At 33.7% G+C, this 16304-nt stretch overlaps 1 protein-coding gene across 3 annotated transcripts in view; it reads left to right on the forward strand.

The window, feature by feature from the left end:
* Positions 1-18: 18 nt before the first annotated feature.
* Positions 19-16304, forward strand: part of mino (glycerol-3-phosphate acyltransferase mino) — a 97612-nt gene continuing 81326 nt past the window's right edge. For all 3 annotated transcript variants that reach the window (XM_085954383.1, XM_085954384.1, XM_085954385.1), the window contains exon 1: positions 19-192. The gene's annotated coding sequence lies outside the window, so the exon portion shown is untranslated. The remainder of the gene's footprint in view (positions 193-16304) is intronic.

Raw genomic sequence — 16304 nt, forward strand, 5'->3', positions numbered from 1 at the left:
TCTGTCAACTTCATTTGTATTGTCATAATTTCTTTCGGTTAATGTTCACGTTGGTTTACTGTTCATGTGGCATTGTGCGGTGGAATAATAATTTTACAGTTTGTTGTTGCTATTTTGCCCCATAGACCCCCCTAAGCCAAGTTTACTTTTCCTTGATTGGTGATTGGTGATTGGATATTTTCTCTTGACAAGGTAAGATTTCACTTTTTCCCACATTTTTGGGCGAACATTATTTATCAAACATAATCATTTTTGAGAGTATAACCCAACAAATCCAAAGTAATTTTAAGAGTATCGATTAAATTATTGCACAAAATATATCATAGGAAATTTCCTGTTTCATCGTTTCATGGCATTAATATATATTTTTAAGGAAATTTACCTCATTTCTACGATGCATGGTTTACTTATGAAAAATGCCTGAATCTAATAACCAAGCGACACTTCATTCTTCTCCAGGTTTTTCTAATAATTGTATTAGCTCTTCTAAACTAATAGTGAAACCTTGAACATATTTTTCTGTGGGTTGGTACTTGTAGATATTACATCATTATTTTTGTAGGGATCCTAATCCCGTGACAACATAAGTACCTACTTACATATAAATCAAAATTATGATATAATTTTATAGATTCTATGAATGTCAATTATGTTTTAGCTCTGCTCCTAATAAAACCGAAGAAACTTTCTTCGCTTGCCTCCAATAATAATTTTGCACCGTTAGAAAGTTCACCGCATCATATCGGTATCATGATTCATGAACTTCATTTCTCGTGTGTATACCTACCTATTTATTATTTATTTTCTTAGCTATTATACCTATATTGTATGTATAAAATCTTGGTTTTTTAAAAACTGGAACGGATGAAGTAGCTATACCTAAATACAACTTGGTCTTGAAAATCTATGAAATTGGTGTGTTCGAATATAATAATATTTGTCCATGAGAAAGATCGTGTGCTTATTATTCAGTCATGAATATGTATATAAGTATCTACGTGTATAAAAAGTAATAACACTAATAACTGTTCCTCGTTAGTCGTTACAACATTTGCACAACCTTTTATTGATATTGCAAACTAAGCCCAAATACTAAACCACCTGCTTACAGAATAAATACACGTCATAAAAAATCCAAATCTCATTAAAAAAATAATGTTATTGTATTTTCTAATACGTATTAATACCGCTTATGAAGTATGTATTTTACGTACCCAAATAATAATTGAAATCAGAAACATAAAAAAAATGAGATAAATACAGTCTTACAAAGACTTCAAAATGTGAAGCTGATAATGAGAGAAGTAAATAAAATGAGAATTTAATAGTTTTAGTAATATATCTAGCACACTTCGATATAGCAACTAGGTTACGCGCAATATAAAAAAAAGCTATAATAAAAAATGTTTTATTGAATAATTCATGCTTGATTAACAATGTAGAGAAAGTCTTATGATTTTGTTGACCATATTAAATTTGATATAAAAGTAAGTGGTTTTCTCTCCCCAACTTGCACAAGAAATAATATAGTCCATTTTTAATATTAAACATAGTTATTTCTTAGCTAAGTTATTATCCATCAGTATCCACTGCTTGATAGAAACATCTTCAAATTGATCTCATTTCTCTGGGCCTTGTGCGTTGTATTACGAGGGTGGGTCAATAATTCCTTAGAAAAAAGCATTAAAACAGTTTTTATTTTTGTATTTTTTTTTTATTTCTCCACATAATCTCCTTGGAACTCAATACACTTGGTTAGACGTTTCTCAATTTTTTTTAAACCGTCAGAAAAATAAGTTTTCGGAAGGTCCTCAAAATAAGAATTTGTCCGATCGATGACTTCTTCATTTGAAAAAAAAACGTTGTCCACTTAGCCATTTTTTTAAGTTTGGGAAAAGGAAAAAGTCACTGGGGGCTAAATCTGGCGAATACGGTGGGTGGTCGACCAATTCGAACTTAAATTCTTCAATTTTAGCCATTGATCGTAAACATGTGTGAACACGGGCATTGTCCTGATGAAAGAGGATTTTTTCCTGTTTAAATGAGGCCGTTTTTCTTCAATTTCGTTTTTTAGCTGGTCCAATAAAGATGCATAATAATCCCCTGCTAATGTTTTTCCTTTTTCCAAATAGTCAACGAAAATAATTCCACGTGCATCCCAAAATACAGTAGCCATAACCTTACCAGCTGATTTTACGGTTTTCGCCTTCTTTGGACATGGTTCGCCTTTCGCAATCCACTGCTTTGACTGTTCTTTCGTCTCGGGAGTATAGTGGTGTATCCATGTTTCATCTACAGTCACAAAACGACGAAAAAATTTATCCGGATTGCGTTGCATGAGCGACAACAGGGCTTTAGAGGCCACCACCCTATTGCGTTTATTGTCGACTGTGAGCAAACGCGGCACCCATCTTGCAGAAACTTTTTTCATGCCCAATTTGTCATGTAAAATAGAAATGACGCTACCTTTTGAGATCCCTGTAACCTCAATTATCTCACTCAACTTTAATCTTCAGTCACTTAACACCAGTGGCGAAGGGTGGAGGTAGGCTGTTAAGATTCGCTATAAATAGTGCACACTAAACTTTTTTAGTCATATGTATTTGTTTTTATTGAACTAAGACTACAATTTACAGATGGTGTTAGTTAGTTTTTAAAAATCAATTAAACCATGCCTAAACGAAACCATAATAGTTTTGGTCTAATTTGGGGAATACGACAAAATTGTGGGTACTTTTTCATTCATAGTTATTTGTTTTCGTTGGATTAAATATACATATTACACATATTGTTGGTTAATTTTTTTAATTCATTAAGCCCTGACTAAACCAAACTATAATAAATAAAAAATATTATTCTATTTATAAAATATTCAAAGTTATGTATGATTTAATTGTATAATTTTAGATATTTTATAGATACACATGTATTTTTTGGACTATTATCTATTATGGCTTGGTTTCTCAGGGTTTAATTGAATTTTAAAAACTAACCAACACTATCTGTAAATTGTAGTCTTATTTCAATGAAAACAAATATGTATGTCTGAAAAAGTTTAATGTGCACTATTTATGGCGGATCTTAACAGCCTACCTCCACCCTTCGCCACTGCTTAACACCATATCGTGGATTTTATTGATCATTTCTGGTGTAGTCACCTCTACAGGACGTCCTGAGCGTGGTTCATCCTTTGTTTATGTACGACCACGTTTAAATTCATTTAACCAGTTATAAATAGTTGCAAGTGAAGGAGCAGATATGCTGTGAACTAAATCCAACTCATTTTTTATTTCCTTTGCTGTTAACCCTTTTATATTAAAATGTTTAATAACAGCTCTAAACTCAATTTTCTCCATTTTTGTAAACAAGCAAATTTTTTTTTAAATGTACGAAAATAAAAAACAACAACCCGACCAATCTGATTGAAACTTCGCAGCATACTGAATCGGTAGTGCCGCTGCATGAAAACAAACCGCTTACAGTACTAGTCGCGCCACCTGTCGGCTTTTCTAAGGACTTATTGACCCACCCTCGTACCATGCATTCGCATACTCCCCCAGAACTTAACTATCTTATTAAGTCATATTCACCTGTCAGACACGTTCTACCCCTTGTTTATTAAGTACCCACTGGCATGGCCCCTACATCCTGAAGTGGGCCCCCAGGCTAGGATCTTTGACGCCCCCCATATCTATCGCTAAGGGTTAAGTCGGTGTGACGCTTTACAATAGTGTTTTCTAAATGGTGTATTCAGTAAAATTAAGGTGTATTTGTAATACATCCATTTGAATTATGGAGTTGCAGAGTATCGACCCACAGTAAAAAATTGTAATAACCATATATTTTAATATTATAACACTATTGAAGTAAAATAGCGCAGGCGACTTTTTTCACTATTAAAGCAAATTTACGATGTGTGTTTATCTCACATATCTGGTCGACTTGCCACGCCGGGCCCCTTCTGAGCCCTGTCAGCCTTGTGGGGGCCATGCCCACTGGTCTACTGGATCACAATAATTGTTCGCGTTTCTTTTCGTTGACCTATATACCATGCCCATATGTATGTACCTAATGTTTTTTGCAATCTATTGCTTCGCGTACCTTTCTTGTTAGGTACTTCTTCTTTCTGTGCCTCATACGTTATCGGACGTTGGCAATTATTGTGGCTATCCGTTTCCTGTCTGTCGCCGCTCTAAACTGGTACCTACCTACATACTGCTGAGTTCAAGCTATTCTCTGAAATTCTTGTTCCAGGATTTTCTTCTTCTACCAGCGCCCCTGTTACTGTAAATTTGCCATTTGATGATAATATGGAAAAGTTGATAGGTATTTTATATCGAATGATGTGACCAAATTATGCCAATTTCGAGTTTTTGCCTCTATGATTATTTCTTTGACTTTTTCATCATCAACACCACCTCTACATCCGTAATTTTGTCTTTCCTGCTGATTTCAAAAGTTTCAGGGTTTCTGAGCGCCTTTGAGTGTCTACGTCTCAACTCACCTCACATAACATCTCCGTTATGATTCCCAGGTTTGGGTCGTGGCAATTTAATATTTTCGTTAATCGTTTCGCAATTCCGCATTTATTTCAAGGGTATGTTCTTAGTATAGTTATCATCCTAGGTCTAACCTAAGTACCTATATAAAAGAAAGCAGTGTTGCCATCTTTTTCTATGTCGATTATAGTACAAAAAGGTAAAAATTATAGTATTTCATAAAAAAACTATAGTACAGGAGCATTTTTCATCTCGAATCCTTCAAAATTATAGTATTTTTGGCATATTTGCGTAACATTATAGTATTTTACATTTTTCGCTGTTTCAAAATTATAGTATTGTACTATAATTATAGTACGGTTGGCAACACTGCTCCAAAGGCACTTTATTGGCACGTTTTTTCCATATAACTCCCGTGTAGATAGATAATATATATACCCCTTAAATAATATCTTCTTCCTTTCTTGACTTTTCAAGCTCGTTATAGAGTATAATTTCGAGGAAGATAATTTAGTAAAATATTCTTTTATTTGGATTAATGGGAACCGTGTTATCACTGTGTGTAGATAAATCATTCCGATAACCCACCCAATTGCCAGGAAACACCACAAACAACCGTGGCAGTCTCTGGGTAGATATTATACTTAATATTATATATAATTAAGTTATTAATATGTTTTAAATGTAATAAAAATAGCTGATACCCACTGAATGTTGTGATATATAAATATTATTTGCGTACCTATTATCGGTTATTGTATTGTTAAAAGTAAAACATTCATAAATAATTAATTTTGTGACCTATAATAATAAAAATAACATGTATGACTATATTAATACTATTATGACATCACAAAGAGAAATGAGAATAAAAAATAACTTAGAGTACAGTATCTACTTGTGAGTTATGACAGTTCTTCATCTAATTATTGAGTTTGCTTTATTTGTACATTCGTTGTATAGATCTACCATCATAAATTGGCATTTCAGTGAGGGCGCTAGTATGACATTGAGAATTTTACCATAACTAACAAAAAAATGGTAATTTATAATTTTTTATTGGTAGTAGATTTCTGTACAAATATTATGCTATCCATAATTTGAGAAACATGTTGTAAAATTAAATGGCATTTATAACAAATTTATCCTCGATAGACAATTTTAGTTTCAAATTCGACCGGCTGTCAACTTACGATGGTAGATCTTTACCTAGGGCCGTCGTGTCGAAAGAAAAACTATCGATAAGGTGTCGTATCGAATGAAAGTATCAATACTTTCTGGACAGCCCTAGTCGTAACTATCAATAACCAAAAATTACTCAATTTTTGACTAGGTACCTCCTATAATGATATACGATCATTCGTTGTTCGTTTTTTGAGTGAAGAGAAAATAATAAGTATATTCATCATTATCAGCAAAGGATCCATCATCGCTGCATGAAAATATTCCCTAGCTACTTTCAATCTTCTTTTTCCTTGGTTATTAGATAACTATCCGTTGATCTAGCGGTCTAGGGGGTTTTGCGGGGGCCCTTTGGTGGTCTGGTACCTACCCTTTAGGCACCACTGTATGGCTGCATTTTTTGTCCAGTGATTATCCATTCGCCGAGCGACAAAAAAGTAATATAATATTCAAAATAACAAAAAAAGCTGGTTTTAGGTAGGTATCAATAAATTGTTGACAGTTTTGTTCTATCTGTACACAAAAACTTTAGTTCGATCATTCGATACCAAGTATTTGTGATTCATTTTCTTATTCTACCTGAATGATTTATATTGTATTTTTGAACGAATAGTTGAATTATTGCGTTAATACAAACATTAAATAATTTATATGCAGAGTGGGGGAATTGAACCCACATTTTTTTGCTAATGATGTTTTTGTTCTACTTATTATCAGTCATACACCAAATGCTTGCATAATTATTGTAGAATTCAGTCGTGATTCTACCGTGATGTTGTGTTGTACTTATATTTTTTCTTATAAAATGTAGAACACCACGTACATAATATAATATATAATACAGTCAGTCAGTAATATATAACTTGGTTGTTAGGTACGAGGAAGATGGGACCGACTGAATTTGCTCGTAATTCAAACAAATAATATACTTACAGAATTAGAATTTTTCCCCGAAACATGCATGGCATTCATAAACTACAAAAGAAGTTGTTTATTGTAATGCACGCTGGTAGGTACCTACTGACTTCAGCCTGGATTTTTACATGGAATTTCAACCATATGCGTGGATACTTTTTCAATGTTGTCGGCGAAAACACCAATTAGGTACTTAAACACTTAACTTGAGTGTCATAAACGTAATCCGATCACGGCGGCATCGGTCTACGGTCTGGTTTTATTGCTTAGGGTCGAAAATGTTTTTAAATGATCGACACATTAACAGTTTTAAGAAAATTTTTGACGATATTTTTGCTCGGTATATCCGATAAGTAACTCGTTATAAAAGTGAATAAATGTATGGAGAAAATCATAAACTAAAATGTCAACGAATGTTTTCTCATTACATCCGAGATCTCGCTATGTCCGTGATCGTAATAACGGAGTTCGACTGTAAAATCATTATGTCTGATAAGTAAGTAGGTAGTTGGCGTTATATATATGTTTTATAAACTGTTGTGTTTCACTACCCTCACCTTGCCTGGTAAACCGGTTCGTGCGAGGCTCACTTAATAGTACTGTGTGAAATTCGTACATAGGTACTCACTATAGGCATAGGGGAATACACAATATTATATGTATGTATGTTGGATTTTAATGGTTATTTTTTTTCGATAAAGCTAGATGCCTACACAGAATATTAGTCGAAGTAAATAAGCATTACTTAATAGTAACTATTGTAGATTTGATGTTTTGTTTTCAATCAATTTGACTTGATCTCGCGGGTTATTGTCGCCCATTGGAGTTTCAAATTATGCATAGTTACATAATACTACTGAATAGATTTGTGAATATTAGTTATTGGTGGATTCAAAAATACAGAATCTACACCTATTGGTAGAGACAAATAACCTTAAATCATTTTTTTTTTGTACTATAAAATCGCCTTTTCGAAAAGTAAATTGAATAGGAAGACAGTGTTGTGGAATTATATCATTAGCGGCCAAAACACGCGGTGCTGCAAATTCACACAATATTGTCCGACTCCAATTGGATCTAATTGCGGCATCACGGTTTCATCAATTTGCAATTCCGCGCGATTGCTCTTAATCATTGACAATCATTTATTTACAAAATTTGAGGTAACTTATCAGAAGAGGTTTACAAGCGAAATATTATAATATAAAATAAACCATTGTGCATTTTTTAACACAACAGGCCTTGAGGGCCAATGAAAATGGTGTGGTAGTAGAAGTAAAACAATCGCACATGCATCCAAGCTTTGAGAATACATTCACCTGTATTGTTAATAATTGTGACCTCACCGGGTCGCACCGGAGTCCCCGGATGAGAAGCCATGCCTTTAGCATGCGTTAAACTTTATGGTATCCGTGCAACGTAAAACATCATGCCTTCATATTTTACAATATATTGCACGTCTGTCGACTTCAACCAAAAATGGTTTGGCTGATGCGTGGAAAATTGATAATTTTTGCATGCCAACGTCTAAACACTGAACGTGACTTCTGGTACACTAATTTGTGCATAATAAACATTTCTTCCGGTGGCATATTTTTGTGTCAGTAGCAATGACATTAATATGGACGAAGCATCTGGAAAAAAATTACACTCACTTTTTTGTCGGGTCTGCCGAATGGCATAATCTGTTCTAACGCCATTACAATAAAGGTGATATTGCTATAAATTCACAATGCTTTTTGTCGGGTCTGCCGCATGGTTCGGTTCGAACGGGTTCGCTCAAATGTACATTGATACTAGAAACACTGTTCTAATGCCATTACAATAAAGGTGATATTGCTATAAATTCCCGATGCGTGATATCGCATAATGGATATTGCGTGACGTCTACCTATGCACGCGCGAATGTTGCTATGGGCGAATTTACTTGCTAGCTACTGTACTGAGTGCGTCGCCCATTAATAATGTCATTGGCCAGTAGTGATATATTTTATTGACTTGTAGCTACCTACTATTGTAGACTTTTTGGACCCTTGAAAATTCACGCGGGGGGGCGACCGAGCTATAGCCCCTTTAGCCCAATGGTAAATGCTGCACTGACTTAACCCCATTGACCATTTAACACATTGTTTAAACCAGACAATTACGAAGACTTACGAAATTTCTAAGTCAAAATGGCGCTAGAAAATTTAGATAATTTTGGCGAAAATTAGTTATAAACAAACGTGGGGTTAGACTGTTTATAATGTCATCTTTAGCGTCCCATGAGTATGTCAGCAAGAATCATTCTGAAACGAAGCTGCAGCTATTTTTTAGCAGGTTAGTTAGTGAAAAATATATAATGAAATCAATAAAATCTTTATTTCAAATTCTGTATACCTAGGTGCAATTAATTAATGCACACAAGACATTTTGGCTCAGCAATCTCGACTAGTCCAATAGTGAATAGGTAGTCAGAGTTACTCGATTTGCAAACTATGTACCTATGTAAGGACGTACATGAGTATGGAATTGAATGCAAATGTATGTGATTAATAATATTGTAGTGTTTGCGATTTTGCAAATGTACCGTTTTATTTCGCAATAAGTCACCTGACCCACCGTATGTGTTGGTCCGAAACAGTTGTTGTAATATACCTGCTTTGTCAGGGTTTTTTTCTAGTGAAAGATTTCACAAGAGTTCTAAAAGATATATTACATAACACCCCTCCATTGTCTTGATTACTTCCTCGTTCAGATTTTAATACTTACATATTGTTTAGTATTTTATATCTGCTTACGTTATTCATCATAATATTATGACGTGTGAGTGATGTTTGTGGTGGGTGCCTACAGCTAACCAATGGCGCGTAGCCCATAGATTCTGTAGATGCGGAGCATCCCCAGAAATATTCGATTATTATTGCCGTGTAATAATTATTGTGCATTTACTCCGAAATTGTATTGTAAATGTTATTTAATTATAGTTTTTTCTAAGCTTCTATATAATAATTATTATTATTATATGTATATTGCTTGAGACTTTTACGATTGGTTATTATTATTATGTTTGAAATATCGCAGAGTTATCATTTCCTAATACCACCTAACCGATATTACTTCATCGGCCTCTTGCCAAGATTCAATTAATTCCAAACTCTAAGTAGATACACACATTGTTGTAAATGGCAGGTGTTACCTATAGTCCTATAATATATTATATTTTTTCACGACATCCCTACGTGCAAAACTCACTGCACGCCACTACTCTTAACGCCATAAACATCGAAGATATAATTTTCAAGAAATTCAGCGTTTATAAAATGTGTAAGTAGCATTTGGTATTTACCACATCATAGTCAATAAGTAAATATTATAAAACTATAATGTAGTGTACCTACCTATAAAGAGTGTTGTTATTTTTTTGTCAACAACCCCCGTTATTATTTTATATTCAGACGGTTGCCTTTGTGTGTGACATGTGATATTGTATGGGCAGTGTTAAAGGAAAACACGAGTTGGTATTTGTATCGTTTATAATATGGCACAAATACGTTAGTGGTTATTATACGGCAGATAGCACGAAGTTATATTAAACTATGTTTTTGAGTGTAAAGGTTTAACATGACTCTTTTAACTTGATAATTTGGAAAAGGGCTGAGCGCCCTTGTAACCTCTACTCGAATCTATATTCAAAGTCTCTAGACAACTGTCATTTCCGACTCGTCATTATCTATGCTCTAAACATGAGCATAGACAATAACGTTACAGTTGTAGAGTTAGGTAAAACCTCGACATACCTATTTTTAAGTCATCACTCATTACTTTGCCTAGATCTAGTTTATGTAGGTCTAATTATTTGGTCTACTTCCATTCCATCACAATTATTGTCATTAGATTAGTATTCACAGTATTCATAAATAAATATGGAAAATACAGCTATGAAATTCGTCTCGCTGGTTTGTTTCAAGTAAATTGACGCTTTTTTTAACCGTGTAAGTATTATGTTTTCAACGCAAAACTACCGCACGTAAAAATAACACGTTTTTATAAAACTAATGTTAGGTTTCCTAAAATATTTACTTGAATACACGTTTAGTCTAGACTCTAGACAGTAAACACATATATTATTATAAAAATTCGTAGCTTGGTGAAAGATTCGACAGCAATAAAAATCTTATTACATATTTTCGTATAACGTTCTATGGGGACCGGACCTAATTTTATTCAGAACGCCAGATCGTCCGATAATTTTAATATAATAAATACCTACATGGTGATCGCATTTAAGTGCAAGTCAATTATTTTGATACCTACACGCAAAGTGCTTGAAAAAGCCGCTGGCATCTTAACGGAAAGTCGGAAAGAAAGGTAGGCATTTCTAAATTATATAGATCTCATTTGTAGTTGATAACATAATTGACTAACAATGGTACTCATTCGATATGTTTTTATTCTTATTTTATTGTACTTCACCATAATCATCATCATTAGCCGGGGTCGATCCGCTGCTAGAAGAAGGCCTATTCCTTTCTGGGTCCCTAGTTCTTTGCTGCCACTGATCTTTATGTTCTCGTTTATCCAGCGGGTTTTAGGGCGTCCCTGTGGGCGTTTAGTGCCCCTTGGGTACCACTGTATGCCGGCATTTGTCCAGCGGTTGTCGACTTGCTGATCGACTTGTTCAGCCCATTGCCATTTCATCTGCTTAGCGACCTCTATCACATCGCGTATCTACTCTTGCCTGCTTCTTTGTCAATTGGTTTATTTTCTGTTTTTCGCGTTATGTCCAACATCCACATTTCCATGCCATTTTGCGCTACTCGTAATATTTTGATTACTCCGGGGCTCGAAATGAACCGGAGCGCACCGGTTCCTGAAATCCTTGTGTAAAAATAAAATTAATTTGACCGTTACTTATAACAAAAATCGTAAAACTTGTATTTAAAAAACATATTTACTTGCATCAAATTAAATAAATATGTTAATATTTTCGGAAAAAATCATCGAGCGCTCCGGTTCGTAAAATTTTCAATTTCGAGCTCTGGATTACTCTTACATTAAGAATCCGTGTTTAACGTGCATACGTGGGCGTTTGTGGCACGCATTGGTTGAACACTTATTGTAGTTAGATTAGATACAGGTAATATATTTTTTTAAATCATCAACATTTTTCCATTCTAGTTCGGAAAAAGTAGCATTGAATTTCAGTGAATTTCCGTGTTATTTGACACGTAAGTGTCCAGTAAAAATTGCATTTTTTACAAAGACATATATGTAATCGTAAATATTTAATATTGTACGTAGCACTAATAAAGTAATCAATATTATCGATTTGCTGCTTGGCCTAAAGGTAATATTATTTTCAATTCGCTCTATACTAAATATTAGGTACAACTGCACTTTACTTTTTATTAATAAAAATACGGGAATTGAATTGAAATTAAGGCCGCAACTCGCAAGTATCGGTGGTTGTAATAATTTATATGACTATGTCATGTACACTAGTAGAGGTGAATTTAATATTTCAGACGGTCAATAACACCAACATAATATTTGTTATCCGATAGAATTTGCTTTATATGGCTACCCATTGGCCGATATAAATAGTCAGTATTATCAGTTATTTTAATTCAATTTTATTCTATAATATAATCTTTTAGTTTAAACTATTATTTTTGAGCACAAAAAGCTACACAAAACCGTCTTACAAATTTGTACTGAGTTTACATGCCTACTGTTTTTTAACAATTAGCCAGGTGATTCTAGTTACAATATTATGTCATTACCGTCACTACAACCCAATGTGTATCTTTTCCGATTCCGGGACACATATCCACTCTTTTCTTTTATACCTCTGGTACATTGAAGAGGGACGCCCTAGGTCGTTGGGTGTCAGTGGGCCTTGGGAGTCGCAAAGAACCTCAAATACTCATCTCAATATCTCCTTTTCAAAGATATCTATTTTTCTGACACATGTCAATATGAGGTTGATGATGCTTTTGTAGAGCCTTTATTTTAGATTTATCTTCAATGAATCACGATCTGGATCTCTGTAAACGGTAGAAGAATTTGTTTACAATGTAATTCTTCTATTAGTTTCTATGCGTAATGTGATCAGTCGATCACAAATATACACATTCGCAAATATTATATATAAACATAATATTTGAATAGATTTTAGTACACATTTTTAATTGCTTTTAGGAAGTTGTTTTTTGTGTATGAAATTTTCTAGTCGTGATAATGATACTCGTAGACATGACAGGCTATGTGTTTAGAGTTTAGATATCTGATAGTTTGACGATTTTCAACCACCAACACTTTCACTTTATTTAAATAAGTAGGTCTATAGAAACGTGATCTAACAAAATATAAATCAAGTTGGCAGGTAGGTAACTATTATGATTGCCTTGCAGTTAAATAAATATTCGCGTTTCGGCCTACATACTTTACTGTCTCGCCAAAAATATATCCGCCGTTCAGTATTAATTTGATCATAAAATTTCTTCGATTTTTACATTAACATTTTACGCCATCGATCCAACACCAATAATCAGTGTTGCCAACCGTACTATAATTATAGTATTTGTACTATAATTTTGGTTCGCGTACTATGTATGATATAAAACAGGTATAGTACGCCAAAAATACTATAATTTGGAATATCGGAAAAAATGTGTAAAAAGTACTAAAATGTCGATATTTTCGTTGGATAAATTGGTGCATAGTACTATAATTTCGCAATATAGGAAGATTTAGAGAACTTGTTCAAAAAATTGTTCGGAAAACGTAAAAAAATCCCTTGACTTTGGTTAAAAATGAAATTTCTTGAATTCTTCGGTAAGCATTTTTGGTCGGAAGAGGTACTAAAATAAAAAAGGGTCTCAGAGTTTCTCAAATTCTCCGTTATTTTTTCCTGGGAAACAAAAAACCTATACATTTTCAACAGATGACAACGCGTACTATATTTTTTCCCCAAATACTATAATTTTGGAGGCTCTGTACTATAATTCCACTTTGAAAAGATGGCAACACTGCCAATAATATAATGCAGTCAGTGTAGTTGCAACGCCGTGAATAGACCATTTTTATTTTATAAAAATGTTCAGGGTGACGAATAACTGTGTTAATACGCGGGTTTGTATGGTTTATACGCGGTATTTGCTGATTTTGATTTAAATCGCCGATAAGTATAAAACCATTGTTCGATTCTGAAATTTATAATACACCAATTAACACGTCTTGTTTCTCTCGCGGTATTCTACTTACAGTCTTACACAAACGATATTACATTTTTATATTGTGTTCGCAAGAAAAGTATGTACTTACATTTTTACAAAAAAAATATTCTAGCCTTAGTGTCCTCCACCGGATTTCAAATCATCTGCCCTTCTTCTCCAATCGTCGGTGTTGAACAAGTTCTTGCATCACTCTTCACATTGTCCTTCAAGCGCATCCTTGGCCTATTTCCCATGGGGTCTCTACAATGAATAATATAGAATAATTGCCACATATTATTAAGATATCATATTATGTCGCACTCATATTACTAATTTACTACTGACACTCAGCAGGAGCTAGAACAGTCGTGCCATCGATCGTGGATATTGTGTGGTCGTGCTAAAGGATACAGCTAATCAGTAATCAATCACCAATAACCAATCCTCTTAATAAGAGTGATCAAACCTTGAAATGCCGTCCTTTACAAAGCGATCTGATATTTGAGACCACTGGCCATGAACAACAATCTATGATATTAGTTTCAAAGTCGGTAACCTCCATTTTTTTTTAAATATATATTTTTTTTATTCTAACTCTACTTTTTTATCGTACGTAAATTCATAAAATATCAAATGCAGCCATGTTTGTTAGTTAAATAGAATCAAGCCGGGGATTGATTGCAAAGTCATTTATATTCATCAGCTGCCATTTCTTTATATTGTATCACAAAAAAAATATTTTATTTTAAGTCGTGAATGTGCTTCGCGTTTTTTTGCGATTATCTGGAAACGATGAAATATGAAGGTTACTGCTAACATAACTAAACTTTACTAAGTAATAGACTCGAGTTGTGGGAGAAAGAATGTTTTACCACGCAACACTTACCATAAATCCGAAATACTGTAGTTTTCTGCTCTTTATGGCGTGCTATAGCTCAGCTAGGTACATTGTCATTCTATGTTGTATCATGTCTTTTGTTATACCTACTATGTGTTGTTGTCTTTTCGTGATATATTAAGCAAGTACACGTAGTACATATCGTCAGAAAGGTTAACTCTAATACTATACTGAAATTATTTCATGGCTTGATATTATTTTCCACTGGCGATGTGGAATTATTTTGAGGGTTAAATAAGCTGTTCTTTTGGACTAAATAATTCATTCATTTCTAGATTAGAAAACAGGTGCATGTGAAAAAAATGGCGATCATAAATCTACTATAGCAAACTCGAGTTGCCTACAGTCATTCACTTGACCGTGAAAAGTGTAAAGAATTCTACAAGTAGACCAGAAATCAAAAACCTACGGAAGAAGCTTATCACGCTTCTCAGTGCTAACCAATATTCAATAAGAAACTGACCGTATAACAATTAAATTTCATTCGTATTATTTTATAATGTACCCACTAATTTCTCGTTGATACGGAAATTCGTCGCAGTATATTATAATTTATAATACTACACAATGGTCAACGCTGCAGTATTGTCCCAAGTACGGCAGCGTGTTTTTCTGATTTGATAGCACCTACCATTGTTTTCACCTATTGTACTTAAAATAAATAGTGGAACCGAGAGTTATCTAATAATCATACTTTCGGTTGTGTTGTGTTAACAAGATTACGCAGTTGAACAATTAACAAAACTGACAATGATATGAAAACGATTACACAAATCTTGACTGATATGGTTTGCTATGTGTATTTTTTGTGACAATTACGGTCGACTGACACGACAGTTGGTGTCTGCAGCCATAGGTCGTGGGATTAAATCCTGCATCTTTCAAATTGGCGATTTATCAAATTTCAATCTCGACGTGGGTTTTTGATCTAACTGAAGTAAGGATCCAATAGATTGAGCGAATGGAGGTCAGGTCAGACATTCTTCGTAAAACAAGACTAGATGACTCCAACTGTGCAGTTATATTGCGCTTAGAAGAATAATAATTATAATTCATATTTTTTTACAATGTTTCTGCTTCTTGCCATTAAAGTCGCATGAAATACTTTATGATAAAACTTATGATTCTGACTGAAAAAATAAAAGTGATTTCATTTAATAGACATTTTTAATAGCTTGATTCAAAATGATTATAGTGAGTTTTTGATTCAAATAACATGTAAGAATTGTATTGTCTTAAATCATAATAATTACAAGATAAAAAGAACTTTTTATATAGGTACAACGTTTTCAAATTTTCTGCTCAATTATTATGCTCACACTTGTACTTGATATGAAGTAAATAAAAGGCAAACAAACAAACAAACAAATATAGAATACTGAAATGTTATTTTGATTTCCATAGTAACGCACGTATATATTAATAATTTAGTTGCTAGGACCACCAACTTAGCAACCAATAATAGTGGATTGGATTACGGATTTCTTCCGAAATAACTTTTCATACAAAACAGAATTAACTGAAAATTGTTCTGATATATTCTAAAAGTTTCAAATGTCCAGCTAGTCGGGAAGTTAGTTAAAAATCGATTGCAAGATTTGTACTGGATAA

This window comes from Rhyacophila brunnea, unplaced genomic scaffold (assembly GCF_057557595.1).
Source record: "Rhyacophila brunnea isolate RB1 unplaced genomic scaffold, BYU_Rbru_1.0 scaffold_4, whole genome shotgun sequence".
In the NCBI taxonomy this organism is placed as follows: Eukaryota; Metazoa; Arthropoda; class Insecta; order Trichoptera; family Rhyacophilidae; genus Rhyacophila; species Rhyacophila brunnea.